Source organism: Homarus americanus, unplaced genomic scaffold (genome assembly GCF_018991925.1).
Source record: "Homarus americanus isolate GMGI-L3 unplaced genomic scaffold, GMGI_Hamer_2.0 scaffold25860, whole genome shotgun sequence".
Lineage (NCBI taxonomy): Eukaryota > Metazoa > Arthropoda > Malacostraca > Decapoda > Nephropidae > Homarus > Homarus americanus.
The window spans coordinates 618161-632041 of NW_024724693.1; the positions used below are offsets into that span (position 1 = coordinate 618161).

The window sequence follows — 13881 nt, forward strand, 5'->3', positions numbered from 1 at the left end:
TTATTAATCTCTCTGTATCTGTTAAATCCTTCAACATTACATTTATATTTACATGTGAACTAAAACTGAATTACTCAATAGATTCCACTGCAGAATAAGAATTAACTAAGGCACCAAACGATAGACAAAACAGAAGAAAAAAATGAAAGTGTTTCTTAATCTCGCTCCATGTACAAACAAAGCCGCAGTGTGGGCGGTGTGGTGCTAATACGTGGCAGTAGCTGGTACGAGGAGCGGCCGCCGCGTGCGTCCTCTCGTGTTGACGCAGCTCCTAAATTAGGTGGATTACCTGGTCCAAAGGTGAATAATGGATGGTGGGTGAGGCTTGGGGGTCACACACACACACACGCCGCCTCACCCGCGCCAACCCACTCACGCCACCAACACCTGCAGCACCATTATCACCCCTACCACCGTCACCACCACTACTATTGGCATCATCACAACCACATCACCAATTGCACCATTATCAACTGTACCTCCTACGTAAATACCACCACCTGCACCCCCCCTCCCCACGTACACACCAACCCCTGTATCTACTGTACGTACACATGAACGCCAAATCTATCCCTAATTACTCACACGCTCGGCTACTAGACATAAAAAATACACACACGCAAGTCTAAACTACGAATACATTAACGCCATCAAAGGTACACTCAAACGCCAAAATACACACACACACAAACGCCAAAATAACGTATACATGAACGACAAAATTACGTACACATGAACGACAAAATGACGTATATGAACGACAAAATGACGTACACATGAACGCCAAAATTACGTACACAAACACCAAATTTACGTGCACATGAACTACAATATACAAAACTCAAACATGAAAACAACACACACATGAATGACAAAATACGTACACATCATGAATATTCAGATACACACACACCCGGGAAGGTTACAAAATACGCAATATATCTACTCCAGGCAGTACAGCTGATGCACACACGCCAACAACACGCACAGACACCCTCCAGCCACATGTATGTATGTATGTATGTATGTATGTATGTATGTACTGTATGTATGTATGTATGTATGTATGTATACGCGACACACCGGTTACTAGACAACAGACTGGCTCACCAAGTATGACTGTATGCGCACTAGTGTATTAACGCAGGTATACACCATTGATAAATACCGACTTAAGACATAGGCATACAACCTTGGGAATTACTCATCCGTAAGTATTCTAGATTAATACACTCACGAGCAATATGGACGGTAACCATACACCATACAATTGGTTATATACACACTCAACATAAACACTAATGCTTTACACAGTGATAGGCATGCTAAACATACTCAGCATATACATAGGTTAGGTTGGATTAAATAAGTTACGATGGGTTAGGTTAGGTTACGTTAGGTTAGGTTAGATTACGTTAGGTCAAGTTAGATTAGCTTGCTATATAAATATAAACATATGCACATAATCAATTACAATTTGGTCATGACAATAACAATATGCATGACTAAAGGACGACCTGAAACACACACACACACACACACACACACACACTGAACGAAAGTGGAAGCTAACGGCAGTGTAGAACTAGAGTGATGAACTGTTAACAGACTGAACCAACGGGAGTGATAAACAGTAAAAAGAAAAAAATTATAAAAATTCTTATGGTAACAAATAATAATGGAGAGTCTCAATACTAAAAGAATATTAATAACAAAACTAAACTAGACATTATTATTTTAGGCCCTGTAATTTCCATCTGTTTACCGTTACAACAGAAGGACCTGTAAAGATGCCCCCCCCCCCACTACAAAAAAATAAACTAAAAAGGCCTATGTAATCGAAACATTAGCCAAGCCCCCCCCAGAAACGAACAGGTGCCCAATATTCATTTAAGCAAATTGCCTCCTCACAACTTATAGGATTAGCCAGCGAAATAACACCGTTTTTGCCTCTGTTTGATTTGCATTTCGACAAATTAAAACATGCAAATCTCCAGTCCCAGGGATATGACAACATACAGTTAGCGAGAAAGAATATGGATGAAAAATGCTAATGAGATTATCAATGGATGTGATATGAAAACACTTCCATATAGGGAAACACACACACACACACACACACACACACACACACACACACACACACATATATCGCCAATTATTTCATCTCCACCGATCATTGCCTTTATGTACGTGCTCAGGTAGGATGGGTGGGGGAAGGAGGGTGGGGGGGAGGGCAGGGGAGGGAGCAAGTGTGGGGGAGGGAGTAGAGGGTGCGTGGAAGGTTGCAGTGGGAGTGTGAGGGAGTGGTTAGGGGTTGGGAGGGTAGATGATGTTGAGGTGGTGGGGGAGGAGGGCAGGGAGAATGTGATGTTCAGAGAGTGGTGTGAGGGAGAGTGAGTGGTGTGAGGGAGAGGGAGTGAGTGGTGTGAGGGGGGAGAGTGAGGTGGTGTGAAGGAGAGAGAGTGGTGGTGTGGGGAGAGAGTGAGTGGTGAGGGAGAGAGGAGGGGGGTGGGGAGAGGAGGAGGGGTGAGGGGAGAGGGTGAGGAGGAGAGAGTGAGGGTGGTGGAGAGAGGGAGGGGAGAGAGTGGAGAGAGAGGTGGAGGGTGTGGGAGGGAGAGAGTGAGTGGTGGAGGGGAGAGAGGAGTGGTGGAGGGAGAGGAGTGGAGAGGGGAGAGAGTGAGGAGAGGGAGAGGAGTGGTGTGAGGGAGAGAGTGAGGGCGAGGGAGAAAAGGGTGAAAAGGGAGGGAGGTAAAACGGGGCAGGGATGGGATAAATAATGGGGAAGGTAATGAAAGGGTGTTGAAGGAGTGATGGAATGGGGAGGAAGGCGTGGTGAGGGATTGGGGGAGGATGGTGTGGTGAGGATTGGGGGGGGAAGGTGTGGTGAGGAATGGGGAGGATGGTGGTGAGGATTGAGGGGGGAAGGTGTGGTGGGGGAATGGGGAGGAAGGGTGGTGAGGGATTGGGGAGGAAGGTGGTGAGGGAATGGGGGAGGAAGGTGTGGGAGGGAATGGGGAGAAGGTGTGGTGAGGGATTGGGGAGGAAGGTGGTGGAATGGGGGGGAATGTGTGGTGAGAATGGGGGAGGAATGTGGAGGAAATGGGGAGGAAGGTGTGGTGAGGGATTGGGGGAGGAAGGTGTGGTGAGGAATGGGGGAGGAATGTGTGGTGAGGGAATGGGGAGGAATGTGTGTGAGGAATGGGGAGGAAGGTGTGGTGAGGGATTGGGGAGGAAGGTGTGGAGGGAATGGGGAGAAGGTGGTGAGGGAATGGGGAGGAAGGTGTGGTGAGGGATTGGGGAGGAAGGTGTGGTGAGGGAATGGGGAGGAATGTGGAGGGAAATGAGGGAGGAAGGTGGGGGAATGGGGAGGAAGGGGTGGTGAGGATTGGGGGAGGAAGGTGTGGTGAGGGAATGGGGGAGGAAGGTGTGGTGAGGAATGGGGAGGAAGGTGGTGAGGAATGGGGAGAAGGTGTGGTGAGGATTGGGGAGGAAGGTGTGGTGAGGGATTGGGGGAGGAAGGTGGTGAGGGATTGGGGGAGAAGGTGTGGTGAGGGATTGGGGAGAGGGGTGGTGAGGGATTGGGGAGGAAGGTGTGGTGAGGATTGGGGGAGGAAGGTGGGGAGGGATTGGGGAGGAAGGTGTGGTGAGGATTGGGGGGAGGAAGGTGGGGAGGATTGGGGGAGGAAGGTGTGGTGGGGGAATGGGGGGGTGGTGAGGAAATGAGGGAGAAGGTGGTGAGGGAATGGAAGAGGAGGGAGGGTGGTGGAAGAGGAGGGGAGGTGGTGAGGGAATGGAAGAGGAGGGAGGGTGGTGAGTGAATGGAGGAGGGAGGGAGGGGTGGTGAGGGAATGAATGAGGGAGTGGCGGGTGGTGTCGGAGAAGACTGGCCATAAATGACGAGGGAAAATGTCTAAGACTTCAAATGGATCAACAAAACCCAGAAACGACCTAATAAGACAAAAATAGACTTAAACGACCTAGATAGCCAGGAACGACCCTTAAAACTACCCCCAGATGGTCCAAAACAGCCCCAATATGACCTCACACGACAGAAACTACCCTAGATGGTAAGACATGAGGCCTGAGACGACAGATACGACCCTAGGTGTTAAAACGTCCATAGACGACAGATACGACCCTAGGTGTTAAACAAAAGACCCATAGACGACAGATACGACCCCAGGTGTTAAACAAAAGACCCATAGACGACAGATACGACCTAGGTGTTAAACAAAAGACCTATAGACGACAGATACGACCCCAGGTGTTAACAAAAGACCCATAGACGACAGATACGATCCCAGGTAATCAACAAAGATCCATTGAAGACAGATACGACCCCAAGTGTTGAAATAAAGATCCCAAAAGACAGATACGACTCAGTGTTAAACAAAAGGGCCAAAAACGACAAAAAACGACCCCAACTGTTAAACGAAACATCCACGAAGATTGCAACGACCCTACCTGGTAAACATAAGACTACTCAAGACGACCGAGACGACACTTAGAGTTAATGAAAAAAACCCAAAGACGATAGACACGACGTCAATGGTAAACAAAAGGTCCGAGACGAGAGTAACGACACCAAAACGATTATAGGAAAAGGCCTAAGAAGGTCCAGAGATGACCAGAAACGACCCCAGAACGACTCGAGACAAGGCGAGACAGACCCGCGCCTCCCGGGCTTCTGAACCGTAAAAATGATTCTTTCTCCGTTTAATTTGTCGAGGGTAAGTGGTGGGAGGGGGTGGGGAGTATTTGTGAGGATGGCCAACTCATACCTCCTGTGGACTGTCTGTGTCTATCTGTACATTTTACATCTTTATTAAAACATTTGTCCAACACCTACCAGAGTGACATACCATTCACCATCATCCTCACAAACATCACATACATACAACTTACCTAACATCCAACACCTTAAACAAACATAACAAACATAACACAAACATTCACCACAAACTAACACCTTCACTCCACACTACCATTTAACACCAACATTACATAAACTTTACATTAAAACAACATTACAACCATTCATTTACACAAACATACTGCATCACTCAATGACATCATACCATGTATTCATCTACAATGTACCCTCACACATTACGCCACTGACATCCTGCTCATACATAACATCCCATAGCAGACACCTACCTACACCTAACACTCACCACCTGCACCTAACACCCACCACCTACACTCCTAACACCCACACCACCTAACACCTTCACCCCAACACACAACCTACACCTAGCACCCACCACCTACCCTAACACCACCACCTACACTAACACTACCTAACACCCCCACCTACACACCCACCTACACACACACACACCACCTAACACCCACCACCTACACCCACCACCTACACCCGCCACCTTCACCTAGCACCTGGCTGGCTCCTTCACCTACAGTTGATTGGCAGGTGTAATGATTTCAATGGCGTGCGTGTGTTGATAATCACCTTTATATCACCATTATCACAGGGATTTGGCCTGACATATTGGTACCTGACGTGAGAGAGAGAGAGAGAGAAACTAAAAGAAAAATACAAAAACTCCCCAAAACTTGTAAACTTTTAAAGTATTTTGCCGTTTCCTCTCCCATTATAAAATTATCTTATCTCTCGTGTAATATATAATAATCCTTCAATATAATCACCAATTCATATATCTATCTCTCTTATATGATATTCTCAAAAAGATAATATGTCCAACTAATTTATAGCCAATTTCCAACTAATTTTAAATAGTTAATGACACGTAGTTTCACCTTGACCACCGCCACACTAACAAATTTTGACCATTACTTAAAATTCATGAACATTCTCACGTAACCAATACCTGTAGGGATATATTTTAGGGACGAATTCGATTATCATCCCTAAATTCGGGAAAAAAAATCATATACTGTATATACTAAATAGTTTTCAAGATGCAGTTCGTCACTATTACTACCACGAGGAGAGATAGTCTTAGTTCTCCTCAACACAGCGTCTCCACAACTAACAATAACAATAGTTCTCCTCAACACAGCGTCTCCACAACTAACGTAACAATAGTTCTCCTCAACACAGCGTCTCCACAACTAACATTAACAATAGTTCTCCTCAACACAGCGTCTCCACAACTAACATTAACAATAGTTCTCCTCAACACAGCGTCTCCACAACTAACATTCAATAGTTCTCCTCAACACAGCGTCTCACAACTAACATTAACAATAGTTCTCCTCAACACAGCGTCTCCACAACTAACATTAACAATAGTTCTCCTCAACACAGCGTCTCCACAACTAACAGAAATAAGACCAACAAGTAATCAAGGTACTCACCGCCTTTTTAACGAAGGAGACAAAGCCGTAACCCTTAGACTTGAGTGTGTGAGGATCCCGCACTACACGGCAGTCTCTGTAGGGGAGGAAGACAAGGGTTAGTACACTGTCTGTGGGGAGGACACAAGGGTTAGTACACTGTCTGTGGGGAGGAACCTGAGGTTGATACACTGTCTGTGGGGGAGGAACACAAGGGTTAATACACTGTCTGTGGGGGGAGGAAGACAAGGTTTAGTACACTGTCTGTGGGGGAGAACCAAGGGTTAGTACACTGTCTGTGGGGGAGGAACACAGGGGTTAGTGACACTGTCTGTGGGGGGAGGGAACACAGGGTTAGTACACTGTCTGTGGGGGGAGGAACACAAGGGTTGATACACTGTCTATGGGGGAGGAACACAAGGGTTAGTACACTGTCTCTGTGGGGGAGGAACACAAGGGTTAGTACACTGTCTGGGGGAACAAGGGTTAATACACTGTCTGTGGGGGGAGTGAACACAAGGGGTTAGTACACTGTCTGTGGCGGGAGGAACACAGGTTAGTACACTGTCTGTGGGGGAGGAACACAAGGGTTAGTACACTGTCTGTGGGGGAGGAACACAAGGGTTAGTACACTGTCTATGGGGGAGGAACACAAGGGTTAGTACACTGTCTGTGGGGGGAGGAACACAAGGGTTAGTACACTGTCTGTGGGGGGAGGAACACAGGGTTAGTACACTGTCTGTGGGGGGGAGGAACATGAGGGTTAGTACACTGTCTGTGGGGGAGGAACACAAGGGTTAATACCACTGTCTGTGGGGGAGGAACACAAGGGTTAGTACACTGTCTGTGGGAGGAACACAAGGGTTAGTACACTGTCTGTGGGGGGAGGAACACAAGGGTTAGTACACTGTCTGTGGGGGGAGGAACACAAGGGTTAGTGCATCTGTGGAAGAACACAAGGGTTAGTACACTGTCTGTGGGGGGAGAACACAAGGTTAGTACACTGTCTGTGGGGGAGGAACACAGGGGTTAATACACTGTCTGTGGGGGAGGGAACACAAGGGTTAGTACTGTCTGTGGGGGGAGGAACACAGGGTTAGTACACTGTCTGTGGGGAGGAACCTGGGGTTGTTACACTGTCTGTGGGAGGAACACAAGGGTTAGTACACTGTCTGTGGGGGGAGGAACACAAAGGTTAGTACACTGTCTATGGGGGGGAACACAAGGGTTAGTACACTGTCTGTGGGGGAGAACAAAGGGTTATATACACTGTCTGTGGGGGAGGAACACAAGGGTTAGTACACTGTCTGTGGGGAGGAGCACAAGGGTTAGTACACTGTCTGGGGGGAGGAACACAAGGGTTAGTACACTGTCTGTGGGGGGAGGAACACAAGGGTTAGTACACTGTCTGTGGGGGGAGGAACACAAGGGTTAGTACACTGTCTGTGGGGAGGAACACAAGGGTTAGTACACTGTCTGGGGGAGGAACACAAGGGTTAGTACACTGTCTGTGGGGGAGAACACAAGGGTTAGTACACTGTGAGAGAAAGATAAAAGCTTTAATGACAAGAGACATTATCCTTCAATTTGTTCAGAAATAAAAGAGTGGTTTATTGGCCTGACTTCAATAGGATTTTTCGTGGCTTAACGACCTGACTGGTTTAAACATATTCAAATTAACACACACACACACACACACACACACACACACACACACACCAAAGACACAAATAAAAATAAAATTCCTCACCACAACTTTATTTTCCTTTAGTAGTAATAAACTCAGACCAAAAAATATATATAATAATGCTGCCCTTTACATTACACCAGTTATTTCCAAAACTTAATAAGCTGTGGTGTTATATACAACAAACGCAAAAATAAGTATTTTTCTGAATTAATATAAGCAAAATTATCTGTGAGCTATTTTGTGGTTAATCTAGCCCTCCTGGCCACCCTCAGGGATAGGTGGATGGGGAGTAGATGGAGTGGGTAGATGGGTAGGGGTAGATGGGTAGGTGGGTGGGGTGGGTGGGTAGGGGTAGGGGTGGGGGTAGGTGGGTGGGGAGTGGGGGTGGGGTGGGGGGGTGGGGGTAGGTGGGTGGGGGGTGGGGGTGGGGTAGGTGGGTAGGTAGGGAGTCTTCAGTGGGTGATTGGATAAAGTGTAGGCAGTCTTGGTGGATAGGTAGTGTAGAGACCATGAAATAAAACCACGAACAGACAAGTGTGTAATCCAAGGCTTGTAGACAGTGGAGGACACAGAGACACACACACACGGGGCTGTTACTGCTGTTCTTTGCTGTGCAGCTTTGGTGAATATCCCGTCTGACTGAACACCAAGAAAACCCTCCACAGCCCGTATCAGAAAACTTCCCTTTTGGTATTATAATTCGACATCAATATTCTGTGTCCCGGTGAGGCAAGCATTGCATCGGTAATGAGTGAAGCAGGAGGTCCGCCTCACGTTCCCTCACATCTTGCCGGCGCCGCCCTACCAAGGAATTGATGAAATACCTGGTGATGCATGAACCCCGCTATGTCACCACCAAATGGAATTACAAGGAGACAATGTTTGGTTTGACGCAGTTTTCTGGCCGTCCACCGCACACCCCTCTCTGCTCGTTCAGGGTTGCCGGCCATCTTTTAATGCTCGACAAGCGCTTAAACTCTCCAAACTACTTCGGTTTATCCTCGCAAAATACTGTGTCCACTTTGTTATAAGAACTATATTCCCTTACCTTTTTAATCTTAAACAATAAATATCTCGGAGGACAGGAAAAAAATACACAGTACCACGATATTAAGTTTATGTACAAGTCATCACCCAGCTGGCAGCCAAAATATAAACAAAGAACACTAGTGGGATCGAGTTCCGAAGAATCGACGACTCGAAGCTTCGAATCCCATTTCGGGTGAGTGTTACGCGCTGAATTTGAATTCACGACCGCTTCGGTTATTTACACATTCTCACTCCGTTCACATATAAACACCCACATATTTTGGGCCAGTCCATTAAATTTATATTTTTTCTTGCGGCGCGAGGTGAAAGAACGGTTTATTGTGGTGAAAGGTCCCTGAAGGGCGAGCTACACTACTGTACGGTACGGTACACTACACAATGTACGGTACATAACTGCTATACGGTACATTACAATAACAACTACTGTACACTACACTAATGTACGGTACATAACACCTATACGGTACATTACAAAATAACTACTGTACGGTACATACACACTAATGTGCGGTACATTTCTGCTATACGGTACATTACAACAACTACTGCACATTTCCTACTGTGTACGGTACATTTCTGCTATACGGTACATTACAATAACAACTACTGTACGGTACACTACACTAATGTACAGTACATATCTGCTTTACGGTACATTACAACTTCTACGGTAAACTACACTATTGTGCGGTACATTTCTGCTATACGGTACATTACAATAACAACTACTGTACGGTACACTACACTAATGTAGGTACATATCTGCTATACAGTACATTACAACAACTTCTACACGGTACACTACACTATGTACGGTACATATCTGCTATACGGTACATTACAACAACTTCTACACGGTACACTACACTAATGTACGGTACATTTCCGCTATACGGTACATTACAATAACAACTACTGTACGGTACACTACACAAAGCCGAGAAAATATATATATAACGAACAGCTATAACGCTTGAAAATATGAGTGCAGTGAGGAGAGCACACAACGCGGGCAGTAGAGTGTGTGTGCTGTGAGGAGAGCACACAACGCAAGCAGAGTGTGTGATGTGAGGAGAGCACACAACGCGGGAGTAGAGTGTGTGTGCTGAGGAGAGCACACAACGCGTGGGCAGAGTGTGTGTGTTGTAGGAGAGCACACACAGGGCAGCAGTGTGTGTTGTGAGGGGAGCACACAATGGGCAGAGAGTGTGTGTGTGCTGTGAGGAGAGCACACAACGCGGGCAGTAGAGTGTGTGTGGCGAGGAGAGCACACAACGTGGGCAGCAGAGTGTGTGTTGTGAGGAGAGCACACAACGCGGGGCAGTAGAGTGTGTGTGTTTAGAGCACACAACGCGGGCAGTAGAGTGTGTGTGCAGAGGGAGAGCACACAACGCGGGCAGTAGAGTGTGTGTGTTGTGAGGAGAGCACACAACGCGGGCAGTAGAGTGTGTGTGTGTTGTGAGGAGAGCACACAACGCGGGCAGTAGAGTGTGTGTGTGTGGAGGAGAGCACACAACGCGGCAGTAGAGTGTGTGTGGCAGAGGAGAGCACACAAGCGTGGGCAGTAGAGTGTGTGTGTTGTGAGGAGAGCACACAACGCAGGCAGAATGTGTGTGTTGTGAGGAGAGCACACAACGCGGGCAGTAGAGTGTGTGTGTTGTAGAGGAGAGCACACAACGCGGGCAGTAGAGTGTGTGTGTTGAGGAGAGCACACAACGCGGGCAGTAGAGTGTGTGTGTTGTGAGGAGGCACACAACGCGGTAGAATGTGTGAAGGAGAGAGAGCACACAACGCGGGCAGTGGAGTGTGTTGTGAGGAGAGCACACAACGTGCAGTAGGAGTGTGTGTGTTGTAGAGGAGCACACAACGCGGGGCAGTAGAGTGTGTGTGTTGTGAGGAGAGCACACAACGCGGGCAGTAGAGTGTGTGTGTAGAGGAGAGCACAACGGCGGTAGAGTGTGTGTGTTGTGAGGGAGGCACACAACGCGGGCAGTAGAGTGTGTGTGTGTGGAGGAGGCACAACGCGGGGAGTAGAGTGTGTGTGTGTGTGAGGAGAGCACACAACGTGGGCAGTAGAGTGTGTGTGTGTGTGAGGAGAGCACACAACGCGGGCAGTAGAGTGTGTGTGTGTTGTGGGAGAGCACATGGGGCAGTAGAGTGAGTGTGTTGTGAGGGAGCACACAACGCGGGCAGTAGAGTGTGTTGGGAGGAGGAGAGCACACAACGCGGGCAGTAGAGTGGTGTATGTTGAGGGAGCACACAACGCGGGGAGTAGAGAGTGTGTGTGTTGTGAGGAGAGCACACAACGCGGGCAGTAGAGTGTGTGTGCTAGAGGAGAGCACACAACGCGGGCAGTAGAGTGTGTGTGTTGTGAGGAGGCACACAACGCAGTAGAGTGTGTGTGTGTTGTGAGGAGAGCACACAACGTGGGCAGTAGGAGGGTGTGTGTTGTGAGGGGAGCACAACGCGGGTAGAGTGTGTGTGTTGTGAGAGAGCACAACGTGGCAGTAGAGTGTGTGTGCAGAGGAGAGCACACAAGCGGGCAGTAGAGTGTGTGTGTGTTGTGAGGAGAGCACACAACGCGGGAAAGTGTGTGTGTTGTGAGGAGAGCACACAACGCGGGCAGAGTGTGTGTGTGTGTGTTGTGAGGAGAGCACACAACGTGGGGTGTGTGTGGAGGAGAGCACACAACGCGGGCAGTAGAGTGTGTTTTGTGAGGAGAGCACAACGCGGGAGTAGAATGTGTTTTGCAGAGGAGAGCACAACGTGGGCAGAGTGTGTGTGTTGGAGGAGAGCACAATGCGGGTAGAGTGTGTGTGTTGGAGGAGAGCACACAAGTAGAGTGTGTGTTCTGAGGAGGCAGTGGGTAGAGTGTGTTAGGAGAGCACACAACGCGGGCAGTGTGTGGTTGTGAGGAGAGCACACAACAGTGGGTAGAGTGTGTGTTGTGAGGAGAGCACAACGTGGGCAGTAGAGTGTGTGTGTTGTGAGGAGAGCACACAACGCAGTAGAGTGTGTGTTAGAGAGAGCACACAACGCGGGGCAGTAGAGTGTGTGTGTTGTGAGGAGGCACAACGCGGGCAGTAGAGTGTGTGTGTGTTGTGAGGAGAGCACACAACGCGGGCAGTAGAGTGTGTGTTTGTGAGGAGGCACACAACGCGGGCAGTAGAGTGTGTGTGTTGAGGAGGCACACAGCTGGGCAGTAGAGTGTGTGTGTTGTGAGGAGGCACACAGCACGGGCAGTAGAGTGTGTGTGTTGTGGGGAGGCACACACATGGGCAGATGGGTTGTGTGTGTTGTGAGGAGAGCACACAGCAGGCAGTGGGTGTGTGTGTTGTGGGAGGGCATACAGCATGGGCAGTGGGAGTGTGTGTGTTGTGAGGAGGCACACAGCACTGGGCAGTAGGAGTGTGTGTTGTGAGGAGGCACACAGCGCGGGCAGTGGGAGTGTGTGTGTTGTGAGGAGGCACACAGCATGGGCAGTAGAGTGTGTGTGTGCTGTGAGGAGAGCACACAACGCGGGCAGTAAATTGTGTGTGTTGTGAGAGAGCACACAGCACTTGGGCAGTAAGTGTGTGTGTTGTGGGAGAGCACACAGCGGGCAGTAGAGTGTGTGTGTTGTGAGGAGAGCACACAGGGCAGTAGAGTGTGTGTGTTGTGAGGAGAGCACACAACGCGGGCAGTGAGAGTGTGTGTGTTGTGAGGAGGCACACAACGCGGGCAGTAAGTGTGTGTGTTGTGAGGAGGAGCCACTAGCACTTGTGGCAGAGTGTGTGTTGTGGAGAGCACACAACGCGGGCAGTGGGGTGTGTGTGTGCTGTGAGGAGAGCACACAGCACGGGCAGTGAGTGTGTGTGTTGTGAGGAGGCACACAGCACGGGCAGTGGAGTGAGTGTGTGTTGTGAGGAGAGCACACAACGCGGGCAGTAGAGTGTGTGTTTGTGGGGAGGCACACAGCGCGGGCAGTGAGTGTGTGTGTGTTGTGAGGAGGCACACAGCATGGGCAGTAAGTGTGTGTGTTGTGAGGAGAGCACACAACGCGGGCAGTAGAGTGTGTGTGTTGTGAGGAGCACACGCAGGGCAGTGGAGTGTGTGTGTTGTGAGGAGGCACACAGCGGGGCAGTAAGTGTGTGTGTTGTGAGGAGGCACACAACGCGGGCAGTGGAAGTGTGTGTGCTGTGGGGAGGCACACAACACTTGGACAGTAGAGTGTGTGTGTTGTGAGAGGCACACAGCGGGCAGTAGAGTGTGTGTGTTGTGAGGAGGCACTTGGGCAGTGAGTTTGTGTGTTGTGAGGAGGCACAACATGGGCAGTAGAGTGTGTGTGTGTTGTGAGGAGAGCACACAAGCAGGCAGTGGAGTGTGTGTGTTGTGGGGTGAGCACACAACCTTGAGTGGAGTGTGTGTGTGTTGTGAGGGAGGCACACAACATTGGGCAGTAGGTGTGTGTGTTGTGAGAGCACACAGCGGGCAGTAGAGTGTGTGTGTTGGGGAGAGCACACAGCGCGGGCAGTGGAGTGTGTGTGTTGTGAGGAGGCACACAGCAGACGTGGGGAGTGTGTGTGTGTGTTGTGGGGAGACACACAACGCGGGCAGTAGAGTGTGTGTGTGTTGTGAGGAGAGCACACAACGCGGGCTGTAGAGTGTGTGTGTTTGTGGGGAGAGCACTACGTGGGCAGTAAGTGTGTGTGTGCTGTGAGGAGGCACACAACACTTGGGCAGTGGGGAGTGTGTGTGTTGTGAGGGAGAGCACACAACGCGGGCAGTAGAGTGGGTGTTGTGAGGAGAGCACACAGCGGGCAGTGGAGTGTGTGTGT

General features: G+C 49.1%; 1 protein-coding gene across 1 annotated transcript in view; it reads right to left on the minus strand.

Moving 5' to 3' along the window:
• The window catches only part of LOC121864468 (nucleolysin TIA-1-like), a 132179-nt gene extending 125764 nt beyond the window's left edge, over window positions 1-6415 (minus strand). The window contains exon 1 of the mRNA XM_042363487.1: window positions 6346-6415. The gene's annotated coding sequence lies outside the window, so the exon portion shown is untranslated. The remainder of the gene's footprint in view (window positions 1-6345) is intronic.
• Window positions 6416-13881: the final 7466 nt, after the last annotated feature.